This window comes from Psammomys obesus, unplaced genomic scaffold (genome assembly GCF_907164565.1).
Source record: "Psammomys obesus unplaced genomic scaffold, mPsaObe1.curated_primary_1811, whole genome shotgun sequence".
NCBI classification, from domain to species: Eukaryota; Metazoa; Chordata; class Mammalia; order Rodentia; family Muridae; genus Psammomys; species Psammomys obesus.
Genome location: NW_026585644.1, coordinates 52,841,726 through 52,856,980, shown reverse-complemented (window position 1 = coordinate 52,856,980; position 15,255 = coordinate 52,841,726). Strand labels below are relative to the sequence as shown.

Genomic DNA, 15,255 nt, shown 5'->3' with positions numbered 1-15,255 from the left:
CCTGCACAGATGTAGCCCATGGCAGTTCAGTATCCAAGTGGGTTCCATAGTAATAGGAACAGGAACTGTCTCTGACATGATCTGATTGGCCTGCTCTTTAATTACCTCCCCCTGAGGGGGAAGCAACATTACCAGGCCACAGAAGAAGACACTGCAGCCACTCCTGATAAGACCTAATTGATTAGGATCAGAAGGAAGGAAAAGAAGACCTCCCCTATCAGTGGACTGGGGAGGGGCATACATGCAGAGGGTGGAGAAAGGGAGGGATTGGGATGGAACGGGAGGAGGGAAGGAACCAAAAGGGGGATACAAAGTGAATAAAGTGTAATTAATAAAGAATTTAACAAAAAAGACAAAGAGAATTTAAATTTAAAACTCTTACAAGTTTCCCCAACATATTTCACTCTCTTTACTCTCATTTGTATTTGTTATGACAGCTCAACCTACTGTCATGCCACGAGCTAAAGAATAAAGCTGGAAATGCTGTTGGTGATCTCATTTTTAAAACATTGCCTCTTTTCATAGTTTTGTTTGTCCAACATGGAGAATCAGAAGACTTGGACTATGGCTTAGCACTGCTAATGCTAGTCATCAGGTGTACACCTTCCTGTTAGAATTTCTGCTGCTTTTCTCTCTGAGTTCACAGCCTCTCTTTCCAATCTTCCATTTTCAAGTTCCTGGCTGACAGTGAGGACATGCATGATTGTGGATCAGTACATTAATAACCTGAAGTCTGAGGGCCAGCTGATGGAATACTTACATCTCGCAGGCCTAAAGCAGCCGTTCTGAAGGAACCAAAGCTGTGTCCAGGATACCCCTCCTGCTAGCCACTGTGAACTGCTCTTCATTTTTGATGCTTCTCGGCTGGCTTGGCTATGCTTTTCTTCTAAATTGGCAGTCTGAACACTTTGTGGAAAGACGAGACAGAAGAGAGAATATAACTTGAAATATGGTTGTGGGTGTTTTTTTCTTAACAAGTTCTATAAAAACTGTAAAAAAGAACTTTTAAAATACATCTCTGTGAGTTACCTTCTCTTACTTTAAAAATATAGAGTGTTTAGTGTTCAGCATTAGTTCAGCAGATGCCTCCTTTAGGGTAAAAGAGAATGATCTCAATTTAGATCTCAAACCAAAACAGATATATTCTTTAGCCATTCTTTGCCTTTTCCCTCAAGAACATTAGGAAAATGTCATCCTGAAAATCAGTGCCAAATATCTTCAAGTTGTAAACTATAGACAAAAAAGAATCCATAAGAAGAGATCAAAATACTACAGTAAAGATCTCAGAGTATAACATATCCCTCTTTTGCATGCAATTTCTACCCTGTTTCCATGAGACTCTAACCATGGTAACAATGACCTGGCAGGGTTCGGTACTCATCTTGTCCAACAATCAAAATCTACTCGCATCATTTGCACATACATTTAATGCCACATTGGCATTCTGATGAAGGATATTGAAGTTCCCACTACTGCGTGAGTCCACAATGTGGTGTGCTCAACTTTAAAATATAGGAAATATGATATCACAAAATCAACACATGCTCTCCAATAAAAAAGTCCTACCGGAACACTGAAATGAACACATACCCAAAGAATATTGCAAACTGGAGTAATGTGAAAAACAGAAACATGGACCTTGGCAAATGCTTGCAATCCCAGCACGTGGGGAGGCAGAAGCAGTTGGATCTCTGTGAGTTTGAGGCCTGGTCTACAAAGCCAGTCCAGAACAACCAAAATTACACAGTGAAACCCTGACTCAAAAAACAAAACAAAACAAAAACAAAAACAACCCAAACAAACAAATTAAAAACAAAGCAGACCTTGGTGTTGATGGCAAGTTTTGTTTGGCTGTACACTCCAGTGAGTGTAATTTGATCTTAAAAATACATACATTATGCTCTGTGGCTGTGGAGTAGCATACTTATTCCTTCTTCAAAATGTTAAAGAGGTATGAGATGTATGTATGTCTCCTGATAAAGTCTTGCATTTGTACAGATTTTTCTTCTCATGTATTGTTCAAATTGGCAGTGTTTTAAAACACTCTTTAAGGGTCATTTAAAAACTCAGGATCCATATTCTCCAAAAACTGAACTCTGACCCAATATTTGGCCCCTTCCCCAACAACCACAGACAAATGCAGATGATGTGCTTGTAAAGGGTCACCCAAGCTGGTTAAGTAAGTGGAGAGGGTTTCACTTAGAACCTGAGCACAGGGACAGAGCAAGAGTGGGTTATTCAATTCTGAGGATCACTGAAAGTGAAATGGAAAGCTGAGGGGTCTGGTATAGAGTCAGTACTAGACATAAGAATAAAGAGACAAAGAAGTAGCCAGAACAACAAGGAGACAGTTTTCTAGCTCTTCTCATCTCTTCTTCAGAGTTGACTCTGGGTGTTCTAGTCCCATCACAAACTATAGGCTTAGACCCAATTTCCCTTTTTGCTCAAAATATTCTCCTACCTGAAACCTAATACCATAGATAATGTAGGGACATGAATATATGATGTGTGGCCCTACAGGGACATGAATATATGATGTGCAGTAACAGGAGTCAATCTGGAGCTCTTTGAGGACTGCTGTTGGTATTACATTATTTTATCATTTTTGTTAGTTATAAATATTTATGAGATTTTTTGTTGTTGTTGTTTTGACTGAGATTTAAAAACTGGAGTGGTGAAGGTGACAGGTACTGATTGGGGTAAGCCTCCGTGAAGTTTTACAATGTGTCTGCAGACTTTGATTTTTTTGTTTGTTTGTTTGTTTAGTTGTTGCTGCCATAGGGAGTTCCTTATCCTTTCCAAAGCAGCCCCACACCCTAATTCAGAAAGGAGGATGAAGGAATATGCTTAGTTCATTCTGAGTCCACTGACTCCCTGAGTCCAAGAGAGGCAGCAGCATTACTTTCATGCAAATTATGTAATGGAAAAAAAAATCATCCACCTTCATACTTTGTTTTTATTTTTGAATGGGTCAGTCAGTCATTTTTCTCTTGAACTTGAGATGTATGGAAACTTTTGGTTTCTCTGGGAGTGGGTTGTGTTGTTGAGACAGACAAGGCTTGCCTGTCCATAGACTTGAGAACAGTTTAATAAACATATACATCTTACCAACAACAGAAAAGAAAGACTGGCTTGACCTTTTAACCCTTCCAAACAAGACCAGAAAGGGGAGCCTATGAACAATGTGTGATCAATAGCAGGGAATACAAGTACGGAAAACCTGCCTAACTAAAAAATGGAATTTAAAAAAAAATGAACCTCAAAAAACTCTTTGTGTGTGTGTGTGAATCAGTAGGATCTAAATTTATGCAAGGGTAAAGCATTGTCATCTAAGTACTTAAATGTCAAACCAATCCTTACCATCTCATTTTACCATAAAATACAAGATATATAATGCTGTGCTAATTCCAGTAATTAGATGAAAATACAGTTAAGATTTTGGACTCAGTCATCAGAGTACCAATTTAAGTGATTTTTATAAACATTTTTATAAAGGCCATAGGCCAGTCATCACATTATTCAAATGTCTACTGACAGGGCTCCTGATGAGATCAAAGAGGTCACATAAAACCAACAAGACTGTAGAGATAAAGCCACTGTGACTAAATCCAAAGCACAGCACATGAAGGGCCTCAGGTATAATACAACCACACTAAGGATACATAGGTGTTTATACTGTGCAGAGTTCTTAGCTCCTGGCGGCCTTCAGAAGGCTTCAGAGCCTTCTCTGAGACACCACTGCGGCTTCCGCTTGGGCAAGTCTAATAGTGTGGCAGTGAAGTTTGTAGCACGCTGCCAAACTAATGCCATGGTGCCAGGATGCACCCCAACGTATGCTGGCATGTGACAGATGATTTCATGCTCATGAGGGTGTTATTTGTCACCAGTGTGTGTCATTTTCTCTAGGCCATGCTTGGAAAGCATGCTTTTTAGCTTTGCTTCTGAAAGGGACAGCCCTTGGAAGACTTTCCAGATAAGCTTGTGGTCATCAGGTTTCACTCTCTCTGAAAAGCTCTCAGCAGTCTTCTCCGATGTCTGTCACCTCCACCAAGTCCTTACAGAAGCTCTGGATTCCAAAAATTTTGGTGTCTTCCACACATCTCTGAGTTGGTATCATATTTTCACAATCAGTGACAGCTCCCTGGTATCTCAGTGTTAATTCCTGGACATCTTTTTTCCAGTTTAACAGCTTTTAGACTGAAAGCCCTTTCAGCAAGGGAGGGACCAAGCCCATCAGGCAGGTGCTCAGAACTGCAGTCTTCCCCAGAAGGTCTTTGGCTGGTAGGCTGGCAGGCTGGCAGTCCCTTCTCTCCGACGAGTTCCCCACCCCAACCCTGCCCAGGGTCAGGAGGTTCTACAGCTGCTGCACTGCCCACAACCACTGCGCAGCCATCTTGCAGACCAGAGCACCTACACTGCTATTTTATCATTTTTAATGCTTAAGTATTTTGCCTACATGTATGTCTGTGCACCATGTGAATACAGAGCCTTTGCAAATCAGAAGAGGAAGTCAGTTTCCCTGAGACTAGAATCTCAGATGGTTGTGAGCTACTGCATGGGTGCTGGAAACTGGCCTTCAGTCTTCAGGAAGGACAGCTAGTGTTCTTAAGCACTGAACCATAGCATCAGCACTAATGATCATTTTGTTTGTGGTTTGTTTTCCTTTCTTCCCCTACCTATCTGAAGTATGCTCTATAATGTTGTCAAATAAATTCATTCCTCCAAACTCAGTGGGCTTCACCAGGGGCAAATGTGTTATTAAACTTCTTTTACGACCTCCCATTAGCCTTATTCATCACAATCCTGGAGTTCACAAAGGAAAATCTATATTCATAACTTATTTTAAAAATAATTGCCAGAATTATTTTCCATAGTTTAAATCATACAGCTTCCATTTTTCTCTTCATCACCACTTTCCTGATGCCTCTTCCCACCCAGATGAAGAGTTAGTGGCTACAACAATATACCAAGCAGAAAGTAAATCATGTATGCAGCAAATTTCTCCACCCTGAAAGAGAATATGAATGTGGCATTTACAACCAAATGACTGATCACAGAGTGTCTCCATCATCACATGACTCACTGGTCAATAAGAAGAGTCGGCTGATAGACACTTTTTTGAAAGGAGGAATTGTTTTTATGTTTTCAGAATAAACCTATACAATATAACCACTTAATCACCTGTCGTTCAGTGCTCTCATGAAATGGTAATCTCCTTAAGCCAGGCTTCTTTGCAGAAATCAATGTCTACATTTTCCTTTTCTGAAGAAAGAAATTGTGTCATGGTCTGAGCAGTGTGCACAGGATCATCTTCTTAGTGGGAGACACCACAGGAAATTGAGAAAATTCAGGGATAGTAACAGAACAAATGAGATATTATACAAGTGACAACAATTTCAGCTCTTCTAATAGAAAAAGACAGCTGGAGTGAGGCCCTGGGCCACCCACTGCTGTAAGATAAAAAGCTTCATCCTGCTATACTTTTGATTTTCCAGTTGGTGGAGGTGAGAATGTAGCTCTCACAGCATGTCCTGGAGAAGTTAAATTTCATCCACTCATTCTTCCTCACCCCTCATCCACAGAATATTTGTAATAGGATTCTTTGCTAAAGAAATGCCACAAAATCTCAACTTAGCTTTGTGATGTTGAAGTTTTGTTCTTTACATCCATATACTTCTACAGGATAGACTTTACAGTTTCTGCTGCGTAAATATTTTGTGGTTTTGTTTGTTTGATTGTTTTGTATCTATGGCCTAAACTGGTTACAGCATGTTTCCTATTAAAATACACGAGATAATTTCAGAAGCAATGAAAATAACTATGATGTGGTTACTGAGTAACTTCAAATTACTATTCCTGAACCATTTGTCATGTTTCCTGGTTGTTGCAATGAAGATACAAAGGACTTAATTTTTAAAATCAAATATTATATTTTAAAATGAATGGTTATGAGCCACGCCTCACAAGTATAATCTTTGTGTCTGGATAAGGGAGAACAGAAACAAAACAACAAAAATTTGCTATAAAACAAAGAGTTGAGGATACCCATGGCAGCAGCTTTCTGCGTGTGGCCGTGAAAGGCGTCCAAGGCTAGTTCTCCAGGCTTGGACCTCAGCCCTGACTTCTTCAACTCTGAGTTACTCTTGTAAATTATTCTTGCAAATACAGCTGATACAGTTATGTTGTACGGCCCTTTGGCTACTGCTTCCAGGCAGCTTCTTTATCTGGTGGCAACCTACACGCAACAGAACTAGAAACTGCTGCTTCTTTTGAAATAAAAACTCCTCGGACTCTGTAGACAGAAATAAAGACAGGACCAGGGCAGTCGCTGACGTGGTAGAGAACAGGCTCTGAGCCAAGTAACCAGCCATAGCTTAACTCATTTCCTCTGCAGAAGGAATTCATCAAACCTCAAGTCAAACTCTGGTACTTAGATTGCAATAAGTGTTTCCTGAGAAACAACATTCTAACCATGAAGTATAAATTAATAATATGTGGATATGCTTAATGAAGGCATGTTGATAGTATCCCCCCCCCCCCCCCAGTGTCCCAAATCACTGAGCTTAGTTGAGTATTGGCGGTATTAACCTTGCCTATTTCCCAGGAGCAACATCCCTCTTGATTCTTGTAGTGCTCTTACCGGCATGGACTGCTACAAAACACATCATGCCTCATTCTTTTAATTCTAATATAGACTGTACCCCTCTCACTTTCAGGGAGATAGCCAGATTTAGAAACTGTATTAAACCAAATGAGCTACAGAAATTGGTAGACAGATATCTTCAAAAATCCCCGTGCTTCCTCACCAAGAAGTAGAAACCTATCCAGAAGCCCAGATCACCTTTCCTAAAGACCCTCACTTTCTTCCCATTGTTGTTCAGGACTTCTCCAGCTTAAGTCCTTTAAGTGAGAAAAGAAAACACCAGGATAAGTCTGGATCACACTTTGAGTGTTTTGAGTTCCAGGAGTTCTGAGAAAACTAATCAGATCACTGAGCCCAGCCAAAGGAAAGGGACCAATAGTGTGTGCTTGGTAAGGGTGTCCTTGCTTGGGAAGGGTGCAACTCTTAACTATTTGCTTAGTAGTCAGGCTCCAATTAAGTTCACTATAGGAATTTACATGTTTTTCTTTTTTATTTCAGTGATAGCTATTATATGCAAGTACTCCTGTTTCTAATTAGCTATGAAATGGTGAATCTTCATAACCTAACAGAGAGAGCAATGTGTTCGTGAAAATAAAGCAATTCTCAAGTAAAGGTGGCCTCAAAAATTTGGTCCAAACCTCATTATAGTAGAGAATTAATGTTTTTTTCTGATTTCATCAAATGTGCTGGAATCGAGTCCTTTGATACCCTGGGGAGCAGGGGCTTCCCAGAACTTTTCCCATCATGTACCCTTTTAAGTATAGCAAACTTATGTGATGTTAAATGAGAACCTAGTCCCCACATTTCTTCAGAAAAATATCTTGCTTAAGAGGTGAAGAGAAATAAAGAAAGCCATAAAAATGCGACATTAACACAGACATGATGCACAATAACTTTACCCCTGTGTTCCTCTCTCATTGCCTTCCTTTGTATTTTGGGTGCATGCTAAATTTTATTTTATTTTTTGTTGATGGTTTATTTATTGTTAAATAAAATATAATAGGATAAAACAGAAACAAAAACATCAGAATTGGAGAAAACAAACAAACAAATAGAGAAAAAAAGAGCCCAAGAGAAATCACAAGGAACAGAGACCTACTCTTTCACACACTCAGGAATCTCATGAAAACATTAAACTGGAATCCATAATATACATGTAAAGGGTTGGCACAGACCTTTGCATGCATCTCCAGTCTCTGTGAGTGCAGATGAGTTGATCATGTTGATTAAGAGGGCTTTGGTTTCTTGGTGTCTTACATTCCCTCTGGCTCTTACACTCTAGCTGCCTCCTATTCTACAGAATTCCCTGAGCTCAGGAGGAGAGATCTGATGGAGAATGCCTGCTGAGGGCTGAGTGTTTAGGGTCTCTCACTCTCTGCATGTCTGGCTGTAGGTCTCTGTATTTGTTCCCATGTGCTGTAGAAGGAAGCTTCTAATGGCACTGATCTGTTTTCCTGTCTGGAATGATTCATGGTAATTTCTTAAGCACTTATATCAATCTTCCACTTGAGTTTTAATTCTTGTCAATTACCTAGTGGAATTCTACTTTTCCTTAATGATGTTGTCTGTAATTATCAAAGAAATGTCCCCTAGTTCTCATGATTGGTGCTGCTGCTCTGTGGGGTTTTTCTCTCAATCCAGATCTACCTGGTTATATCTCATGTAGTTTTCAAGAACTTCAACTACTCTTTTTTTTTTTTTTGACTTTTGTATGGTTTCTGTCAATAAACATTTGCAGCAGCACACCGACTCCTATATATCTGCAAATTATAGTTGATAGGGACTCGTGAAGGCCCTTCACCCTGAGTGTTATGGAGTAAACTTCAAAGTTTGGAGGGAGGGTCAACAAATGAGTGTCTTCTCCCTCTCCAATATTCGAAGTTATTTGAAAGATATAATCTACAAATATATATACTTTTGCAAAAAGTTGTTTCTGCTGTGAAAGCAGTAACTGGAATGGAAATGGGTCTTTATAAATAAGCAATTATTAAATTGATACTTTGAATTGATTCAAAATTATTTAAATGAGTCACTCACAAAATTTGAGATTGTAATTAATAAGGTATCATGCACACCATAAAATTAACTGCAATGTAATTGCCTATATACAAGATTAAAATTGCTTGTAACATAAGTTTCCATGTTAGTGATACAGAGCACTTGCTCCAGGATGTTGAAGATATTGAAGTAACTCCTTATATCCCACATTATGTCCTGGGCCTTAGAACAGTTACAGTTCATGGAGGCTCTACTGCTGCTGTTTGCACAGTGGGAACATGTGCATTCTTCAGAGAGAGGTTTTGTACAGGCCTTTTCCCACATCACTGTTGCTTTGGACAAACGCCGAAATAATTGTCAATCTTCTCAGAGGAACCAATTGTGCCAGAGCAGTCTCTATCCACTTTTATCATTCCTGGCTCATGGTTTCTGCCCATCCTCCATGTTGTTGAAGACCTTATATTCCACACTTTTGTTTCCTTGGAAACAAAGCATAGCATACTCAGCCCTAAAACATCTTTCTATTAAAAGCAAGAATGAGTGAGTTCGGGAAAGTAACTAAACATGAAACCAATCTCTGTGGAATTGGCTCTAGTTTGTAATACAGGATCCTGAGTCAGACTCAGAAGTGAGATAAGTCTGTATAATTCATAAATTAAAATATTAGTAAAGCCCTTGGGTTTTCCCAGAAAACTTATCTTCCATTGTTTGTTTAAACCTATTGGGAGACCATTAAGCAAAGGTGACTCTAGTATTCTATACTCTTATGTAAACAGGACACACTCCCACTCAATGAAAATTAAAAGGAAACACATCTAACCAGTCATCAGTTAGCCTTTAACCAGGTACTTTGCACAGTTATGCTCCAATCAGGAATACTGGAAATATTTCTTTTGCATTGAATCGTCCTCATCTTATAAACACCACCCCATCCCTCAGTCCCTTTGCCAGGTCGAGAAGTACTGTGCTCTGCAGCTTCCTGATTTATGAAGAGCTACCTATTCAGACCCCGTAAGTATTCTTTCTGCCCCTTAACTTGTTAAACTGGCACTGAACCAAACTGTCACTCACTTTCCTTCCCCTCAAGAGATACATGCTCATTCACGAATAGAGAAGAAAATCACTAGAAGTTTTACTTCGAAATTCTCCACACATATTTGAATCCAGGTGAATTGCTTGGTAGATGGCACTGTACTAAACCAGTGTGCCACAAAAAACAAACAAAACAGCTGACTGTAGGTATTATTTCTGCATTATATTTGCATTTTTAACAGCTTTCAAAAGAAGGAAACAACAGATCTACTTTATTTCATGAAAAATCTTGTCCTATTATTAATGAATGCTGATAACAAAGAAATTTACAGGTAATAAATGTGTAGGGCACCTTATACAAGAAGAAAACAATCAACATTTGTCTTTGCCTCCATAATTGGAACCCTCCACACCAGGTAAAAATCAATCTAATAACCATACTTCAGCCATAAAAGCCATTTTCTAAGTTTGGAATCAGAGTTTTTTTTTTTTTTTTTATAAATTTGACATAATAGATCTAAATACTGTTGGCCACTGAGTGTCTTGAATAGTCTTCAAAGGACAGTGTTAGTGTGTAGGCAATTCTGCAGCCCTGCCCTCGAGGACCTATAAATTGCTTACTCATCACCTGCCATCGCCAGATGTGTGCCAAATAAAAGGACCCCCACAACTCCAGTTCTCTCAGTTCTCTCTGTCCCTGCTATTTCTCTGCTTTCCCTGTTCTCTTTCTGTCTCCCTCCTTTCTCCCTCCTCCCTCCCTCTGCTTCTCTGCCCTCATGGCTCACTCACTGCCTCTACCCTTTTCCAGGCCTTTATTCCTCTCTCTTCCCCCAATAAACTTCCTTATACCAGACCTGTTGTGTGGAGTAATTCCTCAGTGGCATATCTTGGCATGGGTGTATCATGGTACTCCTTGCCGTATTTCATAACAAACAGGCTGTTTCACCAAGCCAGCTCACACTTTGAGCTCTATCTCATAAGCCTCACTTCCCAATCTACATGATGTCTCCTCTTGCCATGGTTACTTATAGAGGAAGGATGGGGAATGTGGTTTTTTCCAAAGGATAGTTGCTATCATTTCCCAAACACTGAACATTTGGTGGTAGAAAGAAACTGTTTGTGCACTTCCTGGGGGAGAGTAAAGCCCTGCCATTCTTGGCTTCTTTTAGGACTTCCAAATGTATCTCCTTTCAGTTGCCTTGGTGATTCCTTTGCTCATCTGTCATCACAGGCGGTATGTACTTTTCACCTGCTTCCTCTCCCTTTGTTATTACAGAATGACTTAGCTGGCAATGACATGAAACAAACACGTGAATTTGGAGGTCACAGGTGACTTTAGGTCAAGGGTTATGAGAGACTTCTCTGAGAAATTCCCTTTCAGCAAACAAATTCACTAGGGAATTAGCTGTGCTACTTTTGCTCTCCTCACATTATTTCATACAGCTAGTGTTGTTTGATTATCTTTTGCTTTGGAAAGATGTAAAAGTTGTATGTGTGTCAGGTGGGCCTTTAGAGTTTGTTTCAAGGCTTTCTCCATCAATATAGCTTAATATAGTTGCTTTTTTATTTTCAATCTTTGTGAATACAAACCTCCACCTCATAGGTAGTTTTCTCCCTTGAGAGCACTTCCTAAAATAGTGTGCCATTTTATTCACAATGGTGTCCCATACCCTGCAGTTCTGAGGTAAAACCTGAAGTTAATCTCAGTTTCTCTCACACATTTTGCAAGCTATTCTTCCTCAGGTTGGCTTTGCTTATTTCTCTTTTCACAGGCAAGCAATGTGAAGAAGGATTCATGATGAAGGTTTTCAAACTGCAGTAGATAACAGTCTCATCATCTGTGTTTGCCTCTAGTTCACAGTAATGTCACACAAGCCTTTTTGAGTGCATTCTCCAGGTTTACACTGTAAAACCAGACGGCTATCTCTGTAGCACTGGCATAGCTCTCTGGTAGTGCGGGTACTCTCTGATAACCTGGGTGCCTTTGCTTTGTGGGGCAAAGATTTGGTATATTTTTCTTCATAAAGAATAAAGAAATGTTTTCGTAAGATTGCCTGCAAACGTCCTTGCTGCCATAAGCAATACGGGCCATCTTTGTATGTAATTCATTTGCTCCTCCATCTTACAGTGCACTCAGCACCGCTTCTGTTTCTGCGTGTGTGAAGGTTGTTCTTTGGCCAACAAAGCATCTCTTACCTATTATAATTATTTTATTTGCTGGCATATAACAAACAGCCTCTAGTATTTTGTACCTATACATTGGGAATCTGGCTACAGTCCTGCCTTTGTCCTCTGTGAATGAAAACCAAAATAAGATTTTTATATATTTCCAACTAAAGAAAACATGGAACCCATGGAAGGAAAACTATGAAGTTACACAGGACTAATGAACCAAAATGAAAATGTCTAACATCCAACAAAAACAGGCTGTTTTACAGCTCAGTATGTTGTCTCACAAATGAGCATTCTCTGTTCACATGGAGAAGCCCCACACAGATTTATTGTAATATAAAGGGGAGAGATACCAGCTTTTCTAGTGTAGAAAGAGGATATAAGGAAAAATAAATTCTTACTTTACTACAAGTTATTCTTTCAAGCATTTAAATTATCACATATATTCTAGATTTAAAATGTAATTTATTGGTCAAAATCCCATTTTTTGAGCAACATTTTTCATTTGTATGTGCGGTACTGAGAATTGATCCCAGGACCTTATATATGCTATGGAGCTCCTCTTTCACTGAACTATGCCCCAAAGCAGTAATTTTATGAAGGACAAGAAGCACTGTTCACCAGCACAATATTGAAAAATATGTTGCCATATATAAGTCCCTATTATGTTTGCTGTTATATCTAGAGAATATTCAGAAATCCAAAATTTTCTCTATTAGGAATATTTAAATAAAAATTGAATTAAGGATAATAATGTGACAAGGCAAACAGTACAGAAGTTCCCCCATTTCCTATTGTTGTTGAAGCCATTTTAGGTTTTACTAGAATCTGATCTCCTTGATAGAAAGCCTTGTGGAAAATTTACCAAAATTTGTAGGAGCCCAAGGTCAATATACCCCAGGTAAGTTCTCTTCTGTTAAAGGCATGCTTCTATAAACTGTCTGTCCAGCTAACTGGTTATCTTAGCTTCTGTTAAACTGCTTGCTTATGCAAAATCACCCACCATCTGTAGCTCAGCTCCAGAGCAAGATGGCAGGATGTGTTTTTTGTTTTGTTTTGCTTTGTTTTGTTTTTTTGTCTTTAATGGCCTCTTGCTCTAAATTATTGGTACTACATTTTGGTACTGAATACCTGAGTGTAGTTACAGACAGTAGGTATAAAAACTTTTAATTGAGTATAGTAGACTGTGTCTGAGTAGTCTTTTTATTAATTTTTTTCTTCACAATTTATTCATTATATATCCCAATAGAAGCCTTCAACTCCTCAACTCCCCCACTACTACCCTCCCTCCCTTTTCCCCTCATACCCTTCCCCTAGTCTACTGAAATGGGGAGTTCTCCACTATTGCCATCTAAAGCCATAGCTTTGTTAGTCTCATCAGAACTGCTTGGATCCTCTTCCTCCATGACCTGGTAAGGTTGCATCATCAGAGGGAGGTGATCAGAGAGCAATCAACTGAGTTCATGATAGAGGCAGCCAATGTTCTCCTCACTCAGAGATCCACATGGAAAATGAGCTGCTGATCAGGTTCATCTGAGCAGGGCTCTAGATCCTCTCCATGCATGGTACTCTGCTGGTGCTTCAGTCTCTGCAGGACTACTCTGGGCTCAGATTTTTTAGTTTTGTTGTTCTCCTTGTGGGGCTTCTGTCCTCTCCATGTCCCTCTAATCCCACCTGTCTCTTCCTCCATAAGACTCCTTGCAAAGTTTGGCCTTGAGTTTCAGCATATGCTTTGATCCCCAGTTGGGCGAATCCTTTCAGAAGACCCTCTATTGTAGACTCCCATGCTGTTTTCTCTCTTCCACCACTTCTGGTGTCTATCCTGTCTGCCATTCTGAATTATATTTAAGCATCCTCTCTAGGGTCCTCCTTAGTGTTTAGCTTCTTTAAGTCTGTAGTTGGCTGCCCTATATTATATGGCTAATATCCGCTCATTAGTGAATGTATAGCACCACCTCAAGATCCAGCTATATCACTCCTGGGCATATACCCAAAAGATGTCCCACCATCCAATAAGAACATTTGCTTAACTATGTTTATAGCAGCTTTACTTGTAATAGCTAGAATCTGGAAACAACCTAGATGTCTCTCAATGGAGGAATGGTTACAGAAATCATGGTCTATCTACACAATGGAATACTACTCAGCTATTAAAAGCAAGGAAATCATGAAATTTGCAGGGAAATGGATAGAACTAGAAAGAAATCATCCTGAATGAGGTAATCTAGAAACAGAAAGACAGGCATGGTATACATTCACTGAGTAGTCTTTTCTGGTGGCCTCCCCTTAATACTTAGAAGAGGCACAAAAAAGAAAAGGAATAAATAGAAGTTTCATACCCAGCCCCATCCTTATCTGCCTTGACAAATACAGGAAGCTGGGAAGAATACATGGAGATCTTGAGATTCTTCACTGCTTTCTTGAGGAAGAGTGTTTATGTATGGGATTATGGTGGAACAAAGGAAGCAAAGCCTTAAGAGTAAAAAGGCATTGATATCGGGGTAGAGAGTAAGTCATAAAAGGTTACCCCTATGTACAGAGGACACCCACAGTACCCTAAACTATATCTGTCACCAGAGCTGAGATGATGCACAAAATGTTTCCGGTGAGCATGCTCAAAAGAAAATAAAAAACAAAATCAAAAGTAACATAGAATTGGTTCATGTATTAATTAAAAATATTACTAAATGGTAAAATAATGTTAAATATTAATATTAAATGACTGGTAAACATTAAGTTAATAATTTATTTGAAATAGCTTTAAAATATTATCACTAGTTTAAAGTATGTATCATGCATGCTTGCATTAGTCAGATAGATACGTAGCAGAATAACTTGAAGAGAATAAAGATTTATTTTGGCTCACTTTCTGAGTGCTCAGTCAAGGGTTCTGTTGCTCAACTTCCCTGGGCCTGTGGTTAGCAGTACATCACCACAATAGGAGGACATGAGAGAGTAACAATGCTTCTCAACTACGTGATAACTAAAATGCAGAAAAGTGGCAGGTTCATATGTGTGAGGCCTGTCTTCTAAGGTCTTCTAAGGTCTATGCCCACTTAGTTGAAGAGCCCACTTCCCTCAACTAAGTCCCCCTTCCACAGTTCCACTATAGGCTCAGTAGTGTATTTGATGGTTTCTTAAACCAAGATGGTATAGCCATTATGTAGAAGTCATGAAAAAACTTTCAGTAACAAAACATTAATTCAAACTCAAAAGCAGGGCCAGTAAAATGGTCCAGGGAGACACTTGACAGAACCAGATGACCAGAGTACAGTTACAGCAATACACATGGTAGAAGGAGAGAACTAACACCCATTATCCTTTCACCTATACATGAATGGCAAACATGCCTACACACACACACACACACACACACACACACACACACACACACACACTGAATAGATAAG

At 39.4% G+C, this 15,255-nt stretch overlaps 1 pseudogene; it reads right to left on the bottom strand.

The window, feature by feature from the left end:
* Positions 1–3,715: 3,715 nt before the first annotated feature.
* On the bottom strand, positions 3,716–6,371 carry LOC129687748 (grpE protein homolog 2, mitochondrial-like; annotated as a pseudogene).
* Between the last annotated feature and the right edge of the window lie 8,884 nt (positions 6,372–15,255).